Source organism: Apus apus, chromosome 1, assembly GCF_020740795.1.
Source record: "Apus apus isolate bApuApu2 chromosome 1, bApuApu2.pri.cur, whole genome shotgun sequence".
NCBI classification, from domain to species: Eukaryota; Metazoa; Chordata; class Aves; order Apodiformes; family Apodidae; genus Apus; species Apus apus.
Genome location: NC_067282.1, coordinates 153,512,596 through 153,535,431, shown reverse-complemented (window position 1 = coordinate 153,535,431; position 22,836 = coordinate 153,512,596). Strand labels below are relative to the sequence as shown.

Here is a 22,836-nt window from a genome sequence, read left to right as displayed (position 1 = left end):
AATTCCATGAGCTTGAAAGCCACAAGGTCCTCCAAATACGTACTGAATCATGAAAAGTATTTCTTAAAAAACATCTGGAATGCCAAGCTACATTTCTTAGCCTCCTATTTGTGGTTTTAAGAAATGGATGTTTGATGATGAGTTTTCAGGATCTCTTAAAGACTGAGTGAAACAACTCAGTGTCTAATGAAGGATATACTTGGGCCTAGAGGAGTATGGTTCTTGATGAGTGGTTGTTAAAATAATGGATGAGACCGTGCTTGTCTACAGCAGAAATTATGCATTTGATTGCTTTACACTACATGTATTCTTTGTGTCTTTTCCCCCTCAAATCCTAACATCTCCATACAGCTCCTTCGTGTCTTTCAGCTGATAAAACTTTGCCATTTTCTTGCTGGTCTGAAAATGTTTTTTGACTCTTGTAATGGTAGATTTGCTGGAGGTGGTAGTGAAGAGACTTCTGGTGATGGTTAGAAGATGCCCTCTCTTACTGTAATGCTACTGGCATAGTATACATTTAGATACTTCAGCTCGGATATAAACTTGTGCTGTTCACATTTTACCAGCATCTTTGTTCCTTGTATTGCCATCTTTTCATTTTTAATAGGGGCTTTGTAGGGTAGGGGCTTGTGATCATGGTAAGATGGATGTTTTATACCTTCAAATCACTGGTTCTAATCCAGAACAAATTTGGTTACTTTTTGACTGCTTTTGCTCCACTCCTCCCAGCCCCCCAGTTACTGTGAAAGTAAGGGAAGTTGATGACTGGTGGTTCATTTTGCAGAAGACAAATACATGTTGAATCACAAATACATGTTGAATATATATGTTAAAATAAAATTGTCTGCATAGTTTTGTTTCTTAACTTAAGGTGGTTCCTCAAGAACAAGCTATTACATTGCCAGGGTTCAGTCTTTGTGATGCTTGCCTCGTTGCTTAATGTATTGTATATGCTTTATGGGCAGTGTCATCAGTTAAAGTCTCAATTAACTGGAGGCATAATTCTGCCAACAGTTGTGTTCCTGGGTTAAGCTGACTGACAGGCCTTGGAGGCCTTTGTCTTGGTGGCTTTTCTTTGATATCAGAAGATAAAAGGAATATATCTCACTCTGATTGTTACAGCTTTTCAAGCTAATGTGATGCTTTAGCTTCCATCTGCTGCAAAGTTTACTTCTCCTGGGTTATTCTTTTGATTTGTGATGACCTGGGGAGTATAGTTGCCTTTGGGCATGTCATGGCATTGTCTTCCTCTCTCCTCATTAAGTTCAAAGATTCATCCACTTGAAGCCACTTTGCCCCACGATCACCTCTTCTGTTGGCTGGATGATCTCAGCTGGCATAATCATTTAACAGAAGGCTGATCTTAAGTTTAAAATTTAAAAAACCAACAACCTGTCTTCTCAAAATAGCCCAGCTGCACACACATGCTGTTGCTGTTAGGCGCTAGAGGTTGCTTAGCAATTCTTAAATTGGTAGGAAATGGCTATTACCGTGGCAACTCAACCCCAAAATGCAAACATGGGAGAGCTGTTTATATAGGTGTCCTTACTTGATTTGGGAATTGTGCTCTTTTTTTTTTTTTTTTTTCATGTGCCTCTCTTTTTTATTTATGTGTTTTAAAATTCCTTTTGCTTCATATATTTTACTTTCGTTGTTGATGTTTCATGTTAGGGAAGGCAATACTGTTCTTTGGTTCATTTAAATACTGACTGTCAAGATCTTGATGGTGTCATGAGTATGAAAATTGACAAAATGAAGTCTAAGAATACATGAAGGCCTAGTGCATGTGTCCATGTCCAACATGAATATTGGATGGATTAAGCTATACAACAACACCTTAAGGTGACACTGCTACGAAAAGAAGCCTCTTGATTTCTTTTTTATTTCCTTGTGTCTCATTCTCCCTTATGCTAGCTTGAGTTTTTGGGTGGCTGGGTGGAAGCCAGATCTGGAACCAATGCGGGTTAAAACTAGTAGTTTGTGTGTGTGTGACCAGGTCATATTTAACACAGGTCAGTTTCTTCATCTGGTTCAGCCTGTGTTGGCCCACAGGAGGTAAGGAAGAGCAAGCTGACTATTCCTTCTGTTGGCAATGCCAGTTAGGTGTCTAACCAGAGGATGTGGTCTTATGATACACCTAAGTTGATCTAAGCTAGCTCTTGCCAAAAGGGACAGTCTTGGATGCATGCCTTTGTTGCTTCCTTGTGCCAACATTGATGTTTGTCTGGCCTTATGATGGGATGATTAATGGAGGTAAAATGGCAGTAAACTAATCCTAATCCAGTCTCTCCCTCCGAGTTTTTATTTATCTCTGTGAACTGGTTTACTGGGGGTCAGGCATGTTTCAGTACTGCATGTTTCTGTCTATTTTGTTTCCCTTTCGTCTCTCAGGCTTTGAACTTCAGTGATTCTGGACAAGCAACTTTACAAGAAGTTTCTATAAGTAATTTTGTAATATGGTAAATGCAAAGTAGAATACTTTTTTCACCAAGCAGTAAGCTAATCAGGTTTACTGCATGTTTACTGCACTGTGGTGTTGTGATGGCAAGAGGATGTACCTAAAAATCTGCCACTTAGTCTTTGTAGTTTGCAGATTTGATAAACATAACGTTTTTCTCAAAATTCCTGTTAGGTATGATTTTTAATCTTATACCTTGTGCAAAATTGACTCTGCTTTGTTTGTCCATCTGAAATGGAAGTTTCTTAGATGCCTTCAGAAGTCAGAAAGGGATAAAGATTATTTATGTATTTACAAGTAGCATCTAATGTTTCTGTTGAGCAACTCCATCTTCTCCCTCATGTTGTGGTCCATGCTTGTATTGTTGTGGCAGTGCTTTTGTGCTTTACAGCAACATAATTTGAACACTCCTGGCTCCTGAGAGCTCACTGTTGCCCCTGTATTATGATAAGAAAGCCATGTGTGTAGTTGGCTTTGAACTTGACTGGGGAACTGATTTTGCTGAATGCCCAGGAAAAATGGCTGTTTTTCAGCTGAATTGATTCCCCAGTTGAGGAAGGGGCAGTGTAGGGACAGAAATGAGCAGCTGGACAGTGAAAGACTTGAGGGTTGCTTAAGTTGGTGTTGCTGCTGTGGAACATCTGTGGGATCACATCCACTCTAGTCCTGGAAACAGCTGACCCAAAAGTAGAAAAATGCCATGATACAAAGCTTTTGTCTGATTAGGCAACAGATTCAAATCCTCAAGGGCACTCACCCTGAAACCCTTATTGAGGATAAAGAAATACTTGCTCTTAATACTGTCCATCAACTTGTGGATGACTCATTTAAGGATCATGGGATGGCACATTTCTTTATGGGAAAGTTCTTAGTTTGTTCAGAAATTACAGGAAAACAAACATTTAAAAAATTTAATTAGATTATAAATATTAGTGTGTGTAGCTAACTGATTGATCATTCCATGATGACAGTTATAGAGTGGTATAACTGTCTGGGAAGTCTAAAATCAGCCTTACTGTTTGTTGCAGAAAAGGATTCCATGCCTTTCACAGGACTTCCAAATAATGCAGCATGGATGATTATAAATCCTCAAAGCATCTTCCAAATCCCTCTGTGTCCTCATCAGACTTTTAAATTGGAAACATTAAAATTGAACTCACCTAGTTATAGCTTTTACTGTAGTCTTGTGGACCGGATGCACTTTTTTTTTTTTTTCCCCCCAAGATGGGGATATGTTGCATACTAAGACTTGGCATTGCTCTGAAAAAGAAGTTCTCTTTCCCTTAGGTAGTGGCTAGATGTTTGTATGTACTAATAGTGTAAGGAAGTTCTCTCCCCTGTGCTGTGCTGGCACAAGCACTGATGTGGCTGCATGGCAAACTGCACCAGGGTCCTGACTTAGCTGGAGTGTGAACCAGAATCATAGAATGTTAGAGGTTGGAAAGTAGCTCTAGAGATCATCTAGTCCAACCCCCTTGCCAAAGCAGGATTACCTAGGGCAGGCCACACAGGGACACATCCAGGTGCATTTGAAAGTCTCCAGAGAAGGAAACTCCACAGCCTTTCTGGGCAGCCTGTTCCAGTGCTCTGTCACCTTCACAGTAGAGAAGTTTCTCCTCATATTGAGGTGGAACTTCTTGTGTTGTCCTTTATACCCATTGTTCCTTGTCCTATTACTGGGCACCACTGAAAAGACACTGGCCCCTTCCTCTTAACATCCACACCTAATATATTTCTAGATATTAGTAAGATTCCCTCTCAGCCTTCCCTTCTCAAGATTAAATAGCTGCAGTTCTCTCAGGCTTTCTACATAGGAGAGATGTTCAGGTCCCTTAATTGTCCTTGTAGCTCTCCATTGGACTCTCTCTAGTAGATTCCTAGCTTTTACACCTGGGGCAGTTTTCTTTTTGGTTTATCATGTGTCACTGTAGATTCTTGTGCTGACCTTAAGTGGGATGGGGGGGGATGCGGAGGAAAGAGAAGGCAAGATTTCCTAGTGCATTGAATGGTTTATCCTGGTTTAGTTTAATTAGAGCTGCAACCCTAGTTGGAGTAACAAAGCTGCTGTCCAGGCTGTTTGAGATGCACAGTCAGATTGTGATTTTTTGCATTTTATGTCAGTATTTCCCTGTACTGTGCTGATTCATCTGTGTCTTGTATGGAGGAATTGATCCAGCTGAAAAATAACCTAGGAAGAATAATAGCATTTCAGCTGAATCAGCCCTCTGATAGGGTTCACAGTGTGACTCCTACAAGCAGCAACACTGGCACAATGCAGGACATGGTAGCAGGGACAGAATGAATGTCAGGGCAGTGTTTCCTTAAACTCTGTTACCTTTGATGTGTGACAAACATTGAATGACAAATAGGATTGTCAATTGTTGTCCTAATGCCAACTAGAATTAAGAAGATGATACCGTCCATCTATGTTGTCTTATACATGAGTTAGAAAACTTGCAGGTCCAACTTTAGTGATAATGCAGCCCCTGTGCTGAAGATCCATTGGACTAAGCTCTGATTTATAATCCCAGTACCAATTAAGACCACTTAGTATGGTGTTACTCAGGGCTACACAGTAGACTGGTGTGTGAACACCTCTCTCCTGCTCTGCTCTCTATGATGGCGGTTAGGCTAGACTGCTTTTACTGTAGCCTGGTAACTGTGCTTTTACATAAATCATATAGTTTCAGTGGACTAGCTAATATGAATATATCTAGATTAGGAAAATAGATTTTGTTTTACAACACTTTTGTTAAAATGGTGTTTGAAATGTGATCTTTCTAGTCTACACAGGTTACAAATTCCTGTTTAACATAAAATGCAGTCTATCAGAAGTTCCTGCGCACATTTTCACTTTAGTTGAAACAGATCTTGTGTATTGGAGACATGTCAAGCTTTTTTTTCCCCTCTGGGTAAAGAGGAAGGAGCTCTTTTCTAGGGTAGATTGAGGAGGAAGGTTGAGTCTCCTGCCATTCCAGATCCTTGCTGGATAGGTGTTAGATATGTCTGTCACCTCTTTGTGGATTCAGGCCTAGCTGCTCTTGTCCTCCTGCATGATCTGATCTGGTACTAGGCATCATGTGGTAGTAAGCGAAGTGTAATGTCTCCAGTACTCCTCCTTCAATAAAGCAAATTTGCTTTGGCTCCTCTAAGATGGTGGCAGAACGTCTTGCCAGCCAGCCCCCTAACTGAGCCATTACTCTTGCTTTTAGCCCCTTTCCACAGGCCACACACTGCCACAAGGGAGAGGACCTGAGGCTAGTTATATTGGTCCTGATTTAACTCTTTCCAATCTTTGCAAGGATTGTTGCAGCTTACTGAACTTGCTTATTCTAAGTCTGGGGTTTAAGGATATGTGTGTCCAGGCTTTCTGTATCCATTGTAAAGACAAGAAGGGCACAATCACATTTTTTTCTCTCTGCAGATTACTATTACAATACATTTGCTTTGGACAGGAAATATATTAAGGAGGGAGGGGGTAGGCACTTTTCTAGCCAAATTGTAACTGAAGTAAAGCAAATACTTCATGTGGCAGCAGGGTTTGACTTTGTTTTGTTGTAACAAGTACCAGCTTCGGTTGGTGGTTTTTGTTGTTTTCTGTTTCTTTCCTCCACCCTTCTTTTCCTTTCTTCTCTTCAAATTATGACATAGGGTGCTGGGAATGAATGTATGACAACATGGATGAAAGAGTGGGTATTTATTACCAGTAAATTCTTACTGTTGTCTTGAATATACACAGAACAGACTTTTGAAACAAATGTACTACCACTTACAGCTTCATTCTGAGTATTACAGAGAACACATTACTAATGAATTGAAGTACCAAACTGAAATGGAAGTGGGGAAATTACTATTTGGGCTACTTTATCAGCTATTACATGTGTTGAATGTTGTCACACTCATTTAAGTTAATCATGAGTGCTGAGTGAGGAATACTTCATAGAAAATAGTATTGTTAAAAATGTTGCTCCAGTTTACATGTCCTGATTGGTTTCTAGAGGATTATCCTGATGGTTTTTACTACTTCTCTGCTGCTTGCTTTACCTGCATATTTTGAAGGTTAGCCTCTGGATATAACTTTTGCTTGATAAATGACTACAGTGCAGTGGAGTTACGTAGTGGTAGCCTTCTGAGTTTAGACTGGTTGAAACTGCAGCATACTTGGAAGCAGGAGACTTCTATCTTCATTCATCAAAACTAAATATGATTGCCCTTGTATAATGTCTGTTAATGTTTAAATGTTGACACAGTAACCATTTCAGTGGAGACTTCCAGCTGGTTTGTTTCTGTTTAAATTACTGAACATAAAAGAATTTTAATTATAACATAGTGGTGGCTTTCAAATACTTATTTAAAGAATTACAGAAATATCATGAAACATTTAAAATTGCTTATTTCATTAAAGCCCTTTATATATTGTACATTTCAGTTACTAAGGCTGTGGTTTTAGACAGGAAAGCCTTTTCCTTTATGTGGAATATTCATGCATTCATTTTCACTGATAGTGAATGGGGAAGAGAGAATGGGCCAAGTGAATGATCTATTTAAATGCAAATTATTTTATTTAAAAACCTTCATTTGTTTTACTCAGCTGTCCTTCCAGGTTTATTATGAAGGATTACTTCACCTGACCAGATTTTAAATTGACAGTTTTCCTATTAAAACACTGTTGTTGGTATAAAAGGACAGTAACCAAGAGTTCAGCAAGGTTTTACATTGGCTGACTTCACTGGAATAACTCAATCTTTGTCTTCTCAAGATTGGGTTTCTAAAGTACCAAAAATTGAGAATGTTCTCCTACTTTTCAAGAAAATGATAATAATCTGTTGTTTCACCAGTAGTTTCTGCAGCAACGCTGTTGGAGGTTTATGCAAGTTTATAAACCACAGAGTCTAGCAAGTTTCAATCACTAGTTGGGTTGGAGTTGATGATGATAATGCACACCCTGTGTGGGCTAAAGAGCATGTTTCTCTAGAATATGGAGATGCCGTGATGAAGTGGACATATTGGTTAAGACTCTCCTGTGAGATTTATGGTGTGTGTTTTTTCTGGTTTCCCTTGCAGGTTGCCATCACGAAAGCCAAAGTGGATTTCTCCGGCGTGGTGTGCCTGCCCCCTTCCGTCATTGCTGGAAATGGGCTGGACGGAGGAGGGGCTGGCGAAAATGACGACGAGCCGGTGCTGGTGTCCCTTTCGGCGGCCCCCAGCCCTCAGAGCGAAGCTGTTGCCAATGAGCTGCAGGAGCTCTCCTTGCAGCCCGAGCTGACCCTCAGCCTCCATCATGGCCGAAACCCCAACCTTCCTCCCCTCAGTGAAAGGAAGAATGGTGAGTGGTACAGGGCACTCAGGTCTCATGTAGCATGTTCTTCACCAAGGAAACACTGTGGTGTTGTCATGGTATGCATTCTCGTGCCCGGGCTGCTTCTTACTGCTTCCTACAACGTCTTATTTGTATGAAGAACAATAATCTGGTATTGGCAAAACTGATATATGTCATTCAGTGGGAAGGAGTGGTGTTACTGGCTGTGGAAGAGAGAGCTCCAGTGGTAAATGCTGTAGATTGTTGATTTAGGTGAATACCAAAAGCAACTTCCGTGTGCTTTGTAGTGAGTCGAAGTTGTACAAAGCTGAGATAGTCAGTGAAAGAAAGTGTTAGGTCATCATCAAACTATAGCCATCTGTAAATTCTTCTTTGCCACCTTGGTCTGTATTTACCGAGGGTGAGTCACTTTCTCACTGCAAATATCTGAAAAGTTCTGTCACACTTGTTAGAAGGAGACTATCCCAGTAGTCTTCTAATCCTAGAGTGAGAATTACCTGCCTATGTTTCTTGAGTTGCAGGTAGCTTATGGACAACTATGGTACAAATCCCTTGAAATGTTTGGTGAGTGACAGTGGAGTGGTAAAATACAGGGTCACTTGGTGACCAGAATTCCTGGTTTTGGAAGAATGTGAACTGTGTGAAGCTCAGGCAGTATCACCAGTCTGCCATGAAAGCCTTGAAACTTTCAGCTCCACCCTGTAACAGACTGATGAAACAATTTGGTAACTGCTGGCTTCTGTTTTACAATTCCTCTTGGTGATTCCCTTCACTCTCCTTTTTGGGGTATACATTGGTGGCTCTTGGCCCTTGGTCTTGACAGAATCTGAATTATTGCTATCAACTTTACTTGCAAAATACTATGGTTTTGACCATAGTTGGTCCTGGGGGCCTTAAGGTGTTTAGCATCGTGTGTTGTCTTATTTGCATCCCATTGAGTTACATGGCACAACATACTGGAAATGCTGGGGAGCTTTGGAGTTTCTTTCTTGCGAGAAAATAGTCAATATGTTAAAGAGATTTAGAGCATGTGAACTCTAGGACATTTAGGACTGGAGGGATACCTTACATCACTTGACATGCCTGGTTCTTTACCTCCAGAAACTGAGCTTGCCCTTTTCTGAACAGTGTTACCGCTGTTTTGCTACCCAAAGTACTGTTTCTTGAGAAGATAAACTGAGTTTCTTCATTCATATACATTATACTACATTATGTAATAACAATCATGTTTACAGGCCTTAAAAATGGAGAGACTAGAAGCTGCAAAAACAGGGCAAAAAGCTTATAATCCTTAAGGTTTGCAGTCCTCTAAATATAAGATTAAAGTTAACTGAGGGAGATAAAGGTAGTGGCGGTAAATAAAAGAGAAGAAACTGGAATATTTGTCAGCATAGTAGACTGTGATCTCAACACATCTCAACTGGTGGTAGACTTGGGCATTTTATAGTTATGAAGGCAAGGGTGAAATTTAACTGAGGCAGTTTTGAAACTTTTAGAAGGCTTGAAGGCAGCATGGGGAAAGTTCATGAGCCTTTGTTTTCCAAACCTGACGGCTGGGCATTTGAAGGTGAGATTGTGAATTTACTGGAGGCAGGGTTCCTCTCTTAGTGAATAAGACACAATTAAAGGTCTTGAATTGGGAAGAAGCAGTTTGGTTTTGATACCACACAGAAAGGGATACTAGTGTTGGGAATGGGTAAGAGTACCTTTTTAGGAAAATTAAACTTCTAGCAGCACTTTTAATGGATACAAGGACATCAAAACAGCATTTGTTATGGTCAGAGAAAAGCGTATTCTGTTACAAAATGGTAGTTCTTATATGATTCAGTTGTTTGGGTAGGTTGAAACGTTCATATCTTTGGAATATTTTACAGAAGTAGATTATTTTCCTGTATCAGGATAATGTCGTTTTTACGGACTCAACCTTGAATCTGTATCATTGTGGGTTGCAACTCCGCTTGACTGAAACAGGTAAAATAGTTGGGTTTAAAAAGTATTTGACAAGGAACACCTGTGCCCATACCTTTTGCCAACAAAATAAGGATATTCCCGGAAATGACTCATTAGGTGGGTCTCTTTAGAGCTGATTCTTTATCAGGGCTCAGCACAATAGTGGGAATTTTACTGCTGGAGGTGCAGCTTTTCAGACAAGGCATAAAGTCCAAAGTCCCCGATCTAGTCTATCTAAATATTCCTTATCTTCAGAGCTATACAATGCTCTTTTCTCCTAGGCTGCAATATGTTGTTGTGTTGTTTGTGTGTACTTTCATTAAAGTATTATGGGACAAAAAAGTACTGTTGAAATATGGTTATCTGTAAACTGTCACAGCATAAAAGGAGACTTGGCTTAGTGAGCTGTATAAAAGGGAACTTGGACTAGTGAGCTGTTGAGAAATGTAGCTGATGCTTTTTGAAATTAATAAACTTACTCCCTCAAATGGGAACTTTTCAGTTATCTTGGGGTAGAGGTTGCACAGCTGTTGAAAGCTGTTGAGCTTGTTAAAGCTCCTTTTTTTAATATTCTTTATCTTTGTTGTTTTGCCTTTGGCTTCAAACATATTAAAATCTTTAGAGATTATCTGTCAGTTGAGATGGCAATCTGCTGAAACATTTGAGCAATCCAAAGTGGTTGTAGAAGCATATCTTGTGCAGTGAAACTGTTTCTGTGACAACTTGCCAGATTCAAGGTATGAGGAAGATTCAAGCTGAGTGGCAGTGGGAGGGGAGGAGATGGTAAATAAGAGACTTGCTGGAAGCTGCCTATCTGTGTCAAAGGGTCTCCTGTTTGCAGCTCTAGACAGGCCTTGCTGACTCATAGCTGAACTCACTCCTTATGCTGAGTGCTTCTAGCAGGTTAACCCTTTGTGTAACTTTTGCTTACAGAAGACTTATCTGTAGAAAGACATTATATGGATTTGTACTGAATTTGTTACTTCAGGCAGTGGTTCTGGAACATCAACTATTAGTTGAGTTAAAATAGAAATTTCTTTGGCATGTGAAGCATCGTGGAATTGTGTATCTCATGTGAGAACTGAGAGTATAGTCTTGTATGCACATACTGCCATACATTCTAGGACAGTGAATTCCCCCTTTTTTTTTTTTCCTTTTTTTTCCCTTCCTGTCCCTAGAGAACTGAAGAGCAGCAAGGGACAGTTTCTGGGGGTTTTCTTGTTGGTTCTGTTCTTTTTCAGACCCAAGCTCCTCTTCATACTCTTGTCTCTTATCACAGCTACACATTATTGCAGGTGTGTGTACCTGCAAGGTTAGGTACACCTACACAGATGGCTGTAAAGACCTTAGACATATTGACTGAATATTTGTTACTAAGTTACACTAAATTAAGATCCAAAAAAAACTATTAAGGATATGTGTGATGTATTGGAACATACAAGATAGATAGAAAACAATTTCTTGTCAATTAAGTGGAAGGAAAACTTATGTAGCAAGGTGTTAGTAAAATATTTTAACACAATTATTAGGTTCTGTTCAGACATCAAGTTTAATGGAAAATTTAAGGTGTAGTTATTTGTCGTATGCTTCTCACTGAATTTCCTACCAAAAATTTGCATTCCTCCTCCTTTTTTACCCATGATCATCAAGGCCTCAACTTTCTTTAACTCTGAGTGATTACCTGTGACTGACTCATTCGTGTCCACGAAAGCCAAAAAAGGGTCATTACAGAGTCATATGAAGTTCTTCTCAAGTGTCTCTTGATTTTTTTGCAGTTGGCTGTACTAACATGCCAGGATAACTTTTCCCAACCCTTAGGGCAGGGTTAGAGCAAGGCCCTGATGATTGTGGTTACAAAAACAGAGAAAAGACAGACGATGACTACACAAATCTTAGGCAGTTTGATAAATGCTGATCAAAATTGTCCTTCTATGTAACTTTCATTTGAAATTATGATAATTGCTCCACTGGTTTATTTACACTCTCTCTTGACCCATTTTCCCCAGATGAATTCATAGTTATCTTTGTCCAGAGGTAATGGAAGTTGTTGTGTTAGAAGCCTGTGATGGTCCTGACTTTTTCTTGCTGTACATTTGTTTAAGATGAGGTAATATTCTTTCAAATGAACTGTTGATTTTTATGATTACAGGTTTGGACAAACTTGTACCTACTTGTCAATTTTTGGGGTTTGCTTGATCTGGGATGCTTGCCTTCTATAAAGTACCGTGTGTGCTGGGGCTAAAGAGACTAGTTGGAATGTGTGGAATTTCAGTATGACTCGAAGTCATGTAGCAGGCATGTGCTTTAGGTATCAGAAGGTGCTCCTGTTACTGTAAAGACCGAGTGCTTTACAAAGCACGGGATTAGTTTGCTACATAAACTGTTAGTGATTGTACTCACAAATTGCAGAGTTGAACTTTTAAAATGGTTCTAAGAAGCTAATTTAGTGCTTACATGCCTATGATCATTTACTGTTAAAAGACAAGAGTAATATGTTTATTAGGGCACCTGATTTTATGCTAAAGAATTGTGTAGGTGATTGCTCTTTTTTTTAGGTTGTATGTTTCTGTCTCCCTTCCTATCTCTCCCTCTCCCATCCTGGATTGTCATTACAGTGAATGCAGTCATACTCAGGATTTATTTCAAATATAAATTATTAAGGTGATTTTGCAGATTTTATAGCTGTCTTCTTGCTACTGTTACTTTAAAAACATGGATAATGTTTAGTTCAAATAATGTAATTTAAGAAATTGGGCATGTTTGCTTACCAAAACAGGTAGTGTTTTGTTCCCAAGAAACAGTTTTAGAGAGACAGGATTATTCTGAAATTATTTTATCAGGGTTTGTTTGGTTGTTTGTTGTTTGGTTTGGTTGTTGTTGTTTTTTTCCCTAGTGTATATCTGACTTCTGGAACAGTGTGACTCAGAGTTACATTTAATTACCAAGTGGTGCTTACTGCCTTATTCAGAACTTATAACCCATGAAGCAGATTGTCTGTATTGAAACGAAAAGACCAAGACAGGAAATCTGTAGTTTTTTCTGATCTGTCCTTCACACACATTCCAATGAGGCATGCTGTTTTTCTCTTGTGTGTGAGTAAGGGGAATGGTTGTTAAAATAAAAACAACCAGTCTCTCTTGGATAGATTTATGTTAAGGGACTTTATGTCCCAGGAGACTATAAATTTAGCATGCTGTCTGAAAATTTCTGATAGAAATGACTGGCCTGTTACTGATGGGAGCTACTAAACAGCTGAGGAGTGGTAATCTTTTGAAAGATTTCAAACAAACTTCTAAATAGTGATGGGGGAATAGTTTGAGCTGGAAGGAGTGATGCCAAAGGCAGCTTTAATGTGATGGCTTTAGCAAGTTAGCTCTCAGCACAGTTTTTGTTTGCTTCCGATCAAGTTAACAAGTTTATAATGCTCTTCTCCAACCACTGGTTTGTAATACTACTCTCTCTTCTGTTTCTCCTTTCTGGTTTCTCTCTTATTTCAGTTTGTCTTTGATGTTTCAAGGTTCAGGGGTGATGGATGAACATTAGACATATAGTTCAACAGCTATTTAAAAAACATTACTTTTTCATGAATTTAAACTGCTTGCTGAACAAGTCAGGTCCAGATCTGGGCAGCTGTTTTGTCTGTGTGAGCTAGGACTTCTGTTGCTGGTTTTGCTGTTTTAAATATTAAGGTTAATAATGGGGAAAGAAAGTCTGGTTCTTTAAAGGGAGAATGTCATTCAGCAGGATTCTCAGTCTGTTCTACTTAAACAGTGAGTGGCTGCTCCAGGAAAGAAAGATCGCACCATTTCACTATAGTCTTTTGCTGCTAGTACTTAGCAAACAGAATCCTAGCTTTGGGTGGTAGCGTGCTTCTGTAATGTGTGGATTTCCTTGTGAAAATTTCAAGTTTTCTGTAATTCATTCCTATTGGTGTATTGTCAGCCACTTCTGCAGGCTGTAACTCTCCCTCTGCCACAGTCAGGACATTACTAAGTGTAATGAAGGAATCCCTGTCCAAAGACATTTGCAAGTGCAGTTTTCATCTTCCTTGCAGGTCAAATAAGCATCATCCTGGTTAATGCTTTAGATTTCATTTGTCTGTTCCTGGTCACTGAAAGTGCACATGTACATACTTCAGGGAGTTAAGTGATGTTCCTGGACATTATAGGAAAGATGTCCTTTCATCTTTCCTCATACTGGTTCCACTTACATTTCCACGTATCACCACAAGAATAAGCATATATTCTGCTGAAAATGGATGGTGCCTTCATTTATGATGAATGTAGGTATTCAAGGTAGGTGTTAAAGTGACTTATTAAGGTCCGTAGTGTCTCTAAATTCTTGGGCTATAGCGTATTACTGCAGTTCCTTTCCATAAGGATTGCACAGTAAGAATGAACATTTAGGCCTGCAATTTTTGCCTAGTCTGGCTGCAAATTTAGGGCTGCACAGGTGGCAGTTGAACATGAAAGGAGCCCAAGTGAGCTGATTCTTGTCCTTTTGTAACACACTACTGATGCGAGGAGGATGGAAATCACGATAAGGGATTTTCCTGTATTATTTAAAGCTGCCAAATGGATTTCTGCTACCTTCTTTGAAGTCCCAGATGTGTTTGTGTGGGAGAAGGAAGAAACGTTGCTAAAACCTGCCATGCTTCTCTCTCAGCTGTTGAGCAGCTGTTGGGGAGTTCTTGCATCTGAGTGCTAGAGAAGCCCTGAAGTTACTGAATATTGGAGGGGTCAGAAAACAGTGCTAAAGCAGTTCTGTGCACCCAGTTACTCATCTTCATGAAAACTATGGTGGCAGGAGAGGCATTCTGACTTGCTACAAGGGGTTTTTAAATCTAGAAACTGGTCTGTATCTTTGTTGCAAAGCTCAATATATTTTTGGCCTTGGTGCAAATACATGCAGTTACTTACATGACCTAATGAGAAATGATGATGAGCCTTGCAGAAAGATGGGGAATAAGGGAAGGGTGCTCTGGGGACAGAACTGTTGGAATTAGTTTGTTAAGATAATTAAATTGTCTGTTGGGCAAATTACTCGAGACTCTTTAGAGACTGAAATTGAATTTTCTTTCTGTTGGGAGCTGGAATAATCTAGTGAGGAAAGACTTAATTCTCTTTATCTTTTACTCAAGAAATATTTGACTGTAAAAGTTTTGTCCACTATCCTAGATAATTTGAAACTAAGCATCTGGATGTGGGAAAATGGCTTAATTTTAATTTTTTTTTTTACCTCTAGACAGGTTGGGTGGAGGGTGTGATCCAAAACAGGAAAAGTCTGAAGAAGAAAGGGCATTTTGTTTGTTTTTAAGAAACAGATGCTACCGTCTCTTTGGAAGAAGTTCTAGTCCTTTGTTACAGTGGCTCAGGTTTAGTGATCAGCAAGGGGAGTTCATAGGGATAGGGGAATAGTGCAGTTATTAAGAAAAAGGGCTGGTAAAGACTGAAGAAAAGCGACCGATCTATTAGCAGGATGTATATGGTTTTGGCCATGTTTTTTCAAAGCTGAGGATGTCTGCATGTTTATGTTAATACTGGGTCTCCTTGTCCTTGGAATGAAATTGCCTCATCAGCAGAGCCCCTTAGGGGATTGAATGTCTACCCAAGACGTCATCCCTCTCTTTTAAAAGGGGAAAAAACTGCCAGTTCTGGTGTCTCTGACCCCTTCCTCCCCCCTCCCTCTTACTTACAGAGCATCAAGGGGCGGACCTTACTTCTACAAACTACACATCTTGCTCTCCCCTTTGAGTGTTCATTTTTCTCCTAGCAGTAATTTGATTCTAGGCTGTTCCAACTTGCCTGTAGAATAAGCAGAGAATTGCACATTGAAGAACTGAGTTTTCTCAGTAGGCACAGCTTTAATTGTATAAGGATTCAAATTTCTTGAAAATTTTGAACACAATTAAAATTGAACAATTCTCTTGGATTTTTTTTTTTAATTTTTTTTTTAATGTATATCTCTCTATACATAAAGAGAGGTCTTTAAGGATTGTAACCGTTGAGAAAAGGATCAACATGACACTGCTGGAACCAGAAATGCAGATGACAACACTCCAATCAGGTATCACCCCAAACATATCCCATGGATAAATTTTGCTGAACTACATAGGGAGTGCCAGGAGGCTGTGTAACTGAGTAAAGGCAAATTAGAGAGCTGTGGTAACTTTGTCTGTGCAGGTTGCAGATGGATGTGAATTGGATATGAAATACTGATCACTTTAGAGCTTCATCAGAGATAAAATTATCTTTCTGTTCATCCTTTGTTGGTCCCCAATGTTAAAACTTGGGTACCTCATGAAGAATAGACAATCCTAGTCAAATCTAGGACTTGTTCTAAGTACATTTCCTGTGTTTAGCCGATTTATGTGGTTTTATTGTTAATTGTTTTTTCAATGAAACATATTCTTTATACTTTGGAAAAAACACTTCTTTGCAACTTCCCAATACTTGTTTTAGATCTTGAAAGACTGTTGCCCAGAGAATGACAGTGGCATTATGTTTATATGATTTTGTGCTAAGTACTAGTATTTTTGTGATACTGAACTTACCTGTGAAGTATATATACTGAGTTGCATTTCTGATATGTGAGACATACTAGAGTGAGAATTATCTGTTAATGACAGTGTGGTGTACTTGTGCAGAACATGCTTATCTGAGGCTTTAGAACATTCTGTAGTCATGAAACTTAAGAAATATGTACAGATGTGGATGGGAACAGAGACTGACTGTAACCTTTATAAGATCTGACCACAAACTAGTAGTAGCCTAGGAGTTTGGGTTTGCATTTGCGTACTCTTAATCTCTTGTACAGCATTGCCTGAAAAGCAGCACATACGTAATGCCAAAAAAGTCAAGACAGACTTGTTTCTGAAAGTTTAATGCTTTTTCTTTTCCTTAATCAGTGACTTTGAAAAAGACAAGTAAACCAGGGACTTCATCGCTTAATATAGTTTGGGTTTGTTTCAGAAAATACTGGTTTTTTTCCTAAATTTGTGGTGTTGATTTTCCTAGCTTAGAGTCTTAACATTTTGTAAATAGCTCTGAACATTGTGTATGTCTATAAAGATCCTGAATGACCTTTACTTTATAGTTCTGACATACGGTCGTATTCTTTGTTGCTTACAGATCCAAAGTACTTTTTTCACCTCCTGGTGTTGATAGAAAAGGCAAGAGAGTTGTTACGGTGGGGCTACAGATATATGGAATACATAGCTACCCTCTGTCTTCATTCAGAGGGTGTTTGGACACAATACATCAGTCTTCTAGTTGTACTCTGGCGGTCTGTAAATTTTGGAGGTAGGATTTAGACATTAGCAAGGTGTTTGGTATTCTACAGGATGTTTATGGCAAGACAGTATCTAATCTGGCTGTTGTAAATAATTTTTTTCTTAATGTGACAGTTACTGTACAAAGGCCTGAACAAGATTTTTTACCTCAATGTGCTTTGTTTCTAATAGGTTTTCTAGTCACATTAACTTTTTTTGCAAACAGGGAGGAGCCATGGAATTTACATTTCAGGGTTATTGTACCTGAATTTTTGCTTGGTATTTCAGGGAAAGTCACAGAATAAAGTAAGACTTGTTAAAATTAGGGAATCAGCCTTCATATTAGTATTACTTATTTAAAAACTTTCTTTGTGGCTGTGTTTCTTGTTTCTTCCAAATTATGAAAACTCCTGAGGCCTGCATTTAATTCTTAGGATTAGAGTTTTTCCTACTAAAGAGTACTTGTATGTAGCTTTCGCTTAAGTCAGCTAACCCTAGTCCTAGGTTATGCAGTGGTGTTCTGCAATGCTGAGGCAATTTCCTGGCAAGTTTAGCTTACCTAACGAGAGATACAGATTTATTGCACCTCTTCCATCAGTGGCAGCTCTCTTTTCTCCTGGATCAACCACTGCTGGAAAAAATATTAAGCAAGAAGCAGGCAGATATTTACGTAAATGGATTCACAAGATTAATGGAGAAATTAAGTATGACAACGGGATGGAAACATATGCATAGTAGATTTTAAAGATCAGTCTTGAATAATGGAAGTGTATTGCAAGTTTCTAGATAAGGAGAGTACCTACTCAGTGTTGAGAACAAGTTTTTCAACATTTTTAGACAAAACAAAAAAATAACATCTAGTGACTTCAGCTGCTGTTGGTTGCTACTGTTACTTAACTTAGTGAGGTAATTAAGTTGTCTGTTTGGCAATCTACCTGAAATTTTTAGAGACTGAAGTTGAATCTCCTTTCTATTGAGAGCTAGAATCATCTGAGGAAAGACTTAACTTCTCAGGACTTCTTGGTCAATATGTTTATCTCCAGAAGCCCAGCTGGAAAGATGGAAGCTGGAAACAGTTGTCCCAGTCAACTCATCAAGGTTTCTAAACAGCCATTGAAGAATTAGGAGAATCATGGCCTAAGCTGGGTAAATAAATTATCCTTATAGACCTTACACAGCTTGCACTCCAGAGGACAAATGTTCTTAAATCATATAGGTCATAAGACTGTGCTCATTTAATACAACACCTTTGATAATAAATATGAGAAGACATTCTTAATATTTGAAAGAAAGAGCTGAAGGGGAGAATACAACTTCTGGGAGCAGAATAACTTAAGCAGGGAGGGACTCTGTCTTCAGAACAAAACAGAAGTGAAGCAGGAACAATATGAGCTGCATGTTTTATTAACCAGAAAAATTTAGCACATTTGTGAAACCAAAAAAGGGAAGTGTAAAAAACAACACAAGTGATGAAAGCCAAGGAAGAAAAAGTAAAAGTGGAAATCAGGCTGAAAAGGCATTTCGAAAAGGCAGTAGACCCAGAAAAAAAATCACAATAGTAACAGCAGAAACTCAGTTGGCTTATTTGACATCTCACTGGACTACTGAACTTGTTTGAAGAACTGTGGTATTACTGGCCCAGTCCTTCAAAACGTGCTCAAACGCAGCTGAGGCAAAATTCTGCATTCATACTCAAGAGTGCAGCTTTGGAAACAGCCCTGTGCCAGTCTGCCTGCTTTCATTCTGCTGAAAATGAAGCTGATGTGCAGATCTATACCAAGCACTTAGCAGTGGGAGCTCCCTCATTAGCCTTTTCTCCAAGAGTTGTTTTTGCTGCCTTGACTCTCTAAGCATCTGACCCATTTGTTTTCTTTATATTTATTTGCTGATTCCAAAAGCTTGCTGTTTTCTTCCCATTATCTACTTTAACCTAATCTCCCCATGTAGCCTCTTTTTGTGTTCCCCTGAAGCCTTTGTGTTATTCATGTCACTACCTAATTATCCCATAGGGAGATCTTGCAGCAGCAAAATTCTTTTGCTGTTGGTCACTATTCAGTCAAGATATGGACTGAATAGCTTGTTGATATGACCTGGCTTTGTTCTGTAACAGACTGTTTGGTCCATTGAAAGAATGAATCATGAGTATTATTTTCCTTTTTTTTTTTTTTTTTTTCCCCTTTTTTATTAAGAGGGAAGAGTGCTAGAAGAATACATTTTTCTGACAGAATCCACAATCCAGTTAACACTTAAAACTGTTTCTGAACAGCCATATGAGGGACTTGTGCAAGTTACAGAAATCTCAGAAGTCTTGGATGTGCTGCTGGCCTTTATATGCAAATTTTGTGCTTAAATGGCAAACAGAAACTTTGAAAGATAATGTAACTTTCTTTTTTATTCTAGTTATTGTTCACAAGTTTCTTTTTTATGACTTCTAGCAGGTGGCTGGGCAGAAAAGTGGGTGCAGTACACAGACAGAGGTGCAATCACCCAGATGGATAAACCTGAAATATCAGATGATTTTTTGCAGACATTTTGCATAGATGGAGTTATGGCCACTTAGGCTCACTTAGAGTGTAAGAGTGCATTGCCAGATTTAGTGGATGTTATAATTTGGCCAAACGGCTACTGTTGTTAATAAGTTACATTTCCTCTAAATATTGCTCTACTTAAAACCTTTGTTTACTGTTCTGGGTAGCATTGGTTTATTACTGTGCATGACAATGTTGTTTGCATGGTGTTGGTATATGTTGCATGTTAATAATTGTTTCTATGTAATTTTTATTTTTTTTTCTGTGAGTATGGTAAAAAATGAAGATCTCTTTAACATAGTGATCTATTGGATAGCATATTTGGGTTTTGATATGTTGTTCCATTGACCTGCTGAAAAAACAATCTTAGAATCTATTAGAGATCAAGCTAGGTTTGCAAAATGCAAACCAGAAGCGGATTGTTCTAACTTCTGTTAGAAGCATGGTTTACATGAACAACAAGGGTTTTATTCCATGCATATTTAGAGAAAAAAAAAGAAGTGTTGTTTTAAAGGCAGCACTGTAAATTAGCATAGAAATAATTCAGTTCTCTCTAGTGGATAAAACTTGACTTCCCTGGTCTAACTTGCTTTGTATCCAGTTGGTTCTGAAAAAGGAGCAATTGTTTCAGCTGAAAATCAGTTTTGGCTTGAAATAAATGTAAAACTTCACTCATTTTCAGGTGAAAAGCTGCATTTTTTAGCTACATTAGTGGATTAGGGATATATTAAACTCAATTTAGGACAAATTGATGCTGATCCCATTAATTATTTTTTTTTTCAAAACACAGCTCCCAAGCTCCTCCCTCTTTGAAGGATTTAAGTTGAAGTGCTTTAGGGTTGCCAACTGTTAAACTACATTTAATGGGAAGAAAGGGGACAGCATGTCTGTGTATTGATAGAAGTGAGGTGTCCCCCTCTTCAGCTCTTTCAGAAGTGACAAATGTCAGAGCTGCAGTTTTTGTGTTTGGTTTTCTCTTTTTTGTATTTTAAATAAAGTATAAATTTGGTTCTGGCTTTTGGTACTTGTAAGAATAACCTCTCATTCATGCTCTAAAATGCCTTCTAACTTCATCTTATCTTTTTCAAGCACCTGCTAGTAGGATTTTTTCCTTACTGTTGTTTTCATTTCCTAGTAAGAGCTTTCTATCTGTGAGATTTTTCCTCTAGTTTTTGGCTTTTCATTTTGTTTGAATAGTAGAACTTCAAACACTGACTTGTATTTTATTTAATTAATTAATTATTTTTTCTTGCTTTTATTGCCCCCCCCCCAGTTGGAATTTCAAGATTGTAATGAGTTCTGGAATCAACACAATCAAGATTTTGGTTTTGGATGGAGGGTGGAGGTGAGGGGAAAACATTCCTAGCTTTATAGTTTGCATCATCAGCACTTTAAAAATAGAACTTTTTATTTCAGTTTGGAATCTGTGGCATTTGGAAATGTAAGCTTTTGTATCTAGGTAGCAAGTTCCTGGGGAGTGTAAAGAGTTCCCTGGTTGCTGGTACAGTTCCTTGAGATGTGTATATTCTGAGTAGTGATAAAATGACTTCACTGGCTTTTAACCAGAATCTTGCATGTGATCCAAAGACTGAACAAAGTTATTTGAGCTTCATCATCATCATGCAGTGGGAATTCTTTCCGAAGCAGCAAATGGGATGTTCCTGAAGTCAGCTTTAAATATGGAAATTTTTATGACAGAGCTACTAACTGCATGAAGATCTGAGCTATTGTAAGACAGAGTGAGGAGTGCACAATTGTAAGCTGCACATTACTGAATTATTCCATTCATAAAAGATTTGAACATAACCTTTTGCTGCCTTTTATCCCTGTGATTAACTATCGAGTACTGAAATAACTGTGGTATTGTGTTGGCCAAACTAGAGTTAAAGGATTGTACTGAAAAGAAATATATAAAGGATGGTTTTCATTTTTTGGGGGGGCATGTCAAGAATGACAACTTACAACCTGTTGCTTGTTTCCTAACCTTTCTTATGGCACCAGCTTACTTCAAAATGTAACTATTGACAAATAACTTTAAGGGAGGGTGTGTGTGTCCATGTTAACCAGTTTCCAGTGTATGTACTAAGATTGTCATCATCACATTGCATTTTTCCACCAATTGCTATTAGAAACTAAATGAGAGTTTAAAATGCATGCAAACTCGTATCAGGTTTGATATGCTGCAACTTTAATCAAAGCAGAGTTTGCCTTGCTGTGAAATTAATGCGTTGTGTAAAATGGGCCCCTTTTAATTGCTGTCATCATATGCTGTAAGTTACCCATTCATTTGAATGATGAATATGAATCAACCTTTCTTTAGAAACGTTCATGTGCATGAGCAAAATGAAGTAAAAAAAGAATTCTTTAAATCAGCTCCTTATTTGGGGTCTTTGGGCATGATTGCATAAAAATTATTTAATGATTATTTAAATAGGCTCAAACTTAACATTGTTATCTTCGTGGCTCAGACTGATCATAGTCATCTTTGTGGTCTGCCAGTCATTTACATTCTGGACGTGTGTTACGCTGTCTCTAAACTGGTGTGGTGATGGCACCACTGATGCTTTGCCTAAAGGGACACAAGTGCAGACACACAGCTATTCTGTCTTCCAGTTACCTGGTTATTCCTTACTATCTAATGTTTGCCAGATTTAAGATGACTAATGTTTAACAAAGTGCTCAGGTTTCCATTCCTGTGTGATAGCAGAAACTTATATTAGGGTTTTAGATTCAGTATTATTATTAATTTTTTTTAATAGTGCCATCCATGTCCAGCCTACATCCTTATTATAGGTATTAAAATATAATTTTTTTTATATCTAAGCTTCAATATGAATCAGTCTGTAATGTATACCCAGAGTGGTGAGGATTATAGGTAACTGTTGAGGTTCTGGGACTGTCTCTGATGCTTTAGTTTGATGTTATGGGGAAACTGACAGATCACAGATAAATTTTAATATTTAACCGTTTGCCATCTGCTTTTACCAGCCTCAGATGACTCCAGCAGCACAAAAAAAAAAACCCTAAACCCAAACAAAACCCAAACAAAAAACGCCACAAAAAACCGAACCTGAGGGAACCTACAGCTTCCTGTTGCATCTGGATGCTCCTTGCACCTCAGTCCGGACTTACAGCACCCTCTGCTGTTCTGACCTTAGGGATCTTCCAAGAAGAAACTGACACTTGTTTCAAAGTCTTTTCAAACGGAGGAACCTCAGCTGGTTATCTTGAGGCGGTCTGAACTTTATTCATTTGTGACTAAAGAAACATGAGCCCTGCTTTATGGAGGTGCAACTAGAGTCTTTATCTT

The 22,836-nt window shown here is 38.5% G+C and overlaps 1 protein-coding gene across 1 annotated transcript in view; it reads left to right on the top strand.

The window, feature by feature from the left end:
* The first annotated feature begins 7,765 nt into the window (after positions 1-7,765).
* MRTFA (myocardin related transcription factor A) overlaps positions 7,766-22,836 on the top strand; it is a 78,250-nt gene continuing 63,179 nt past the window's right edge. The window contains exon 1 of the mRNA XM_051624252.1: positions 7,766-7,784. The gene's annotated coding sequence lies outside the window, so the exon portion shown is untranslated. The remainder of the gene's footprint in view (positions 7,785-22,836) is intronic.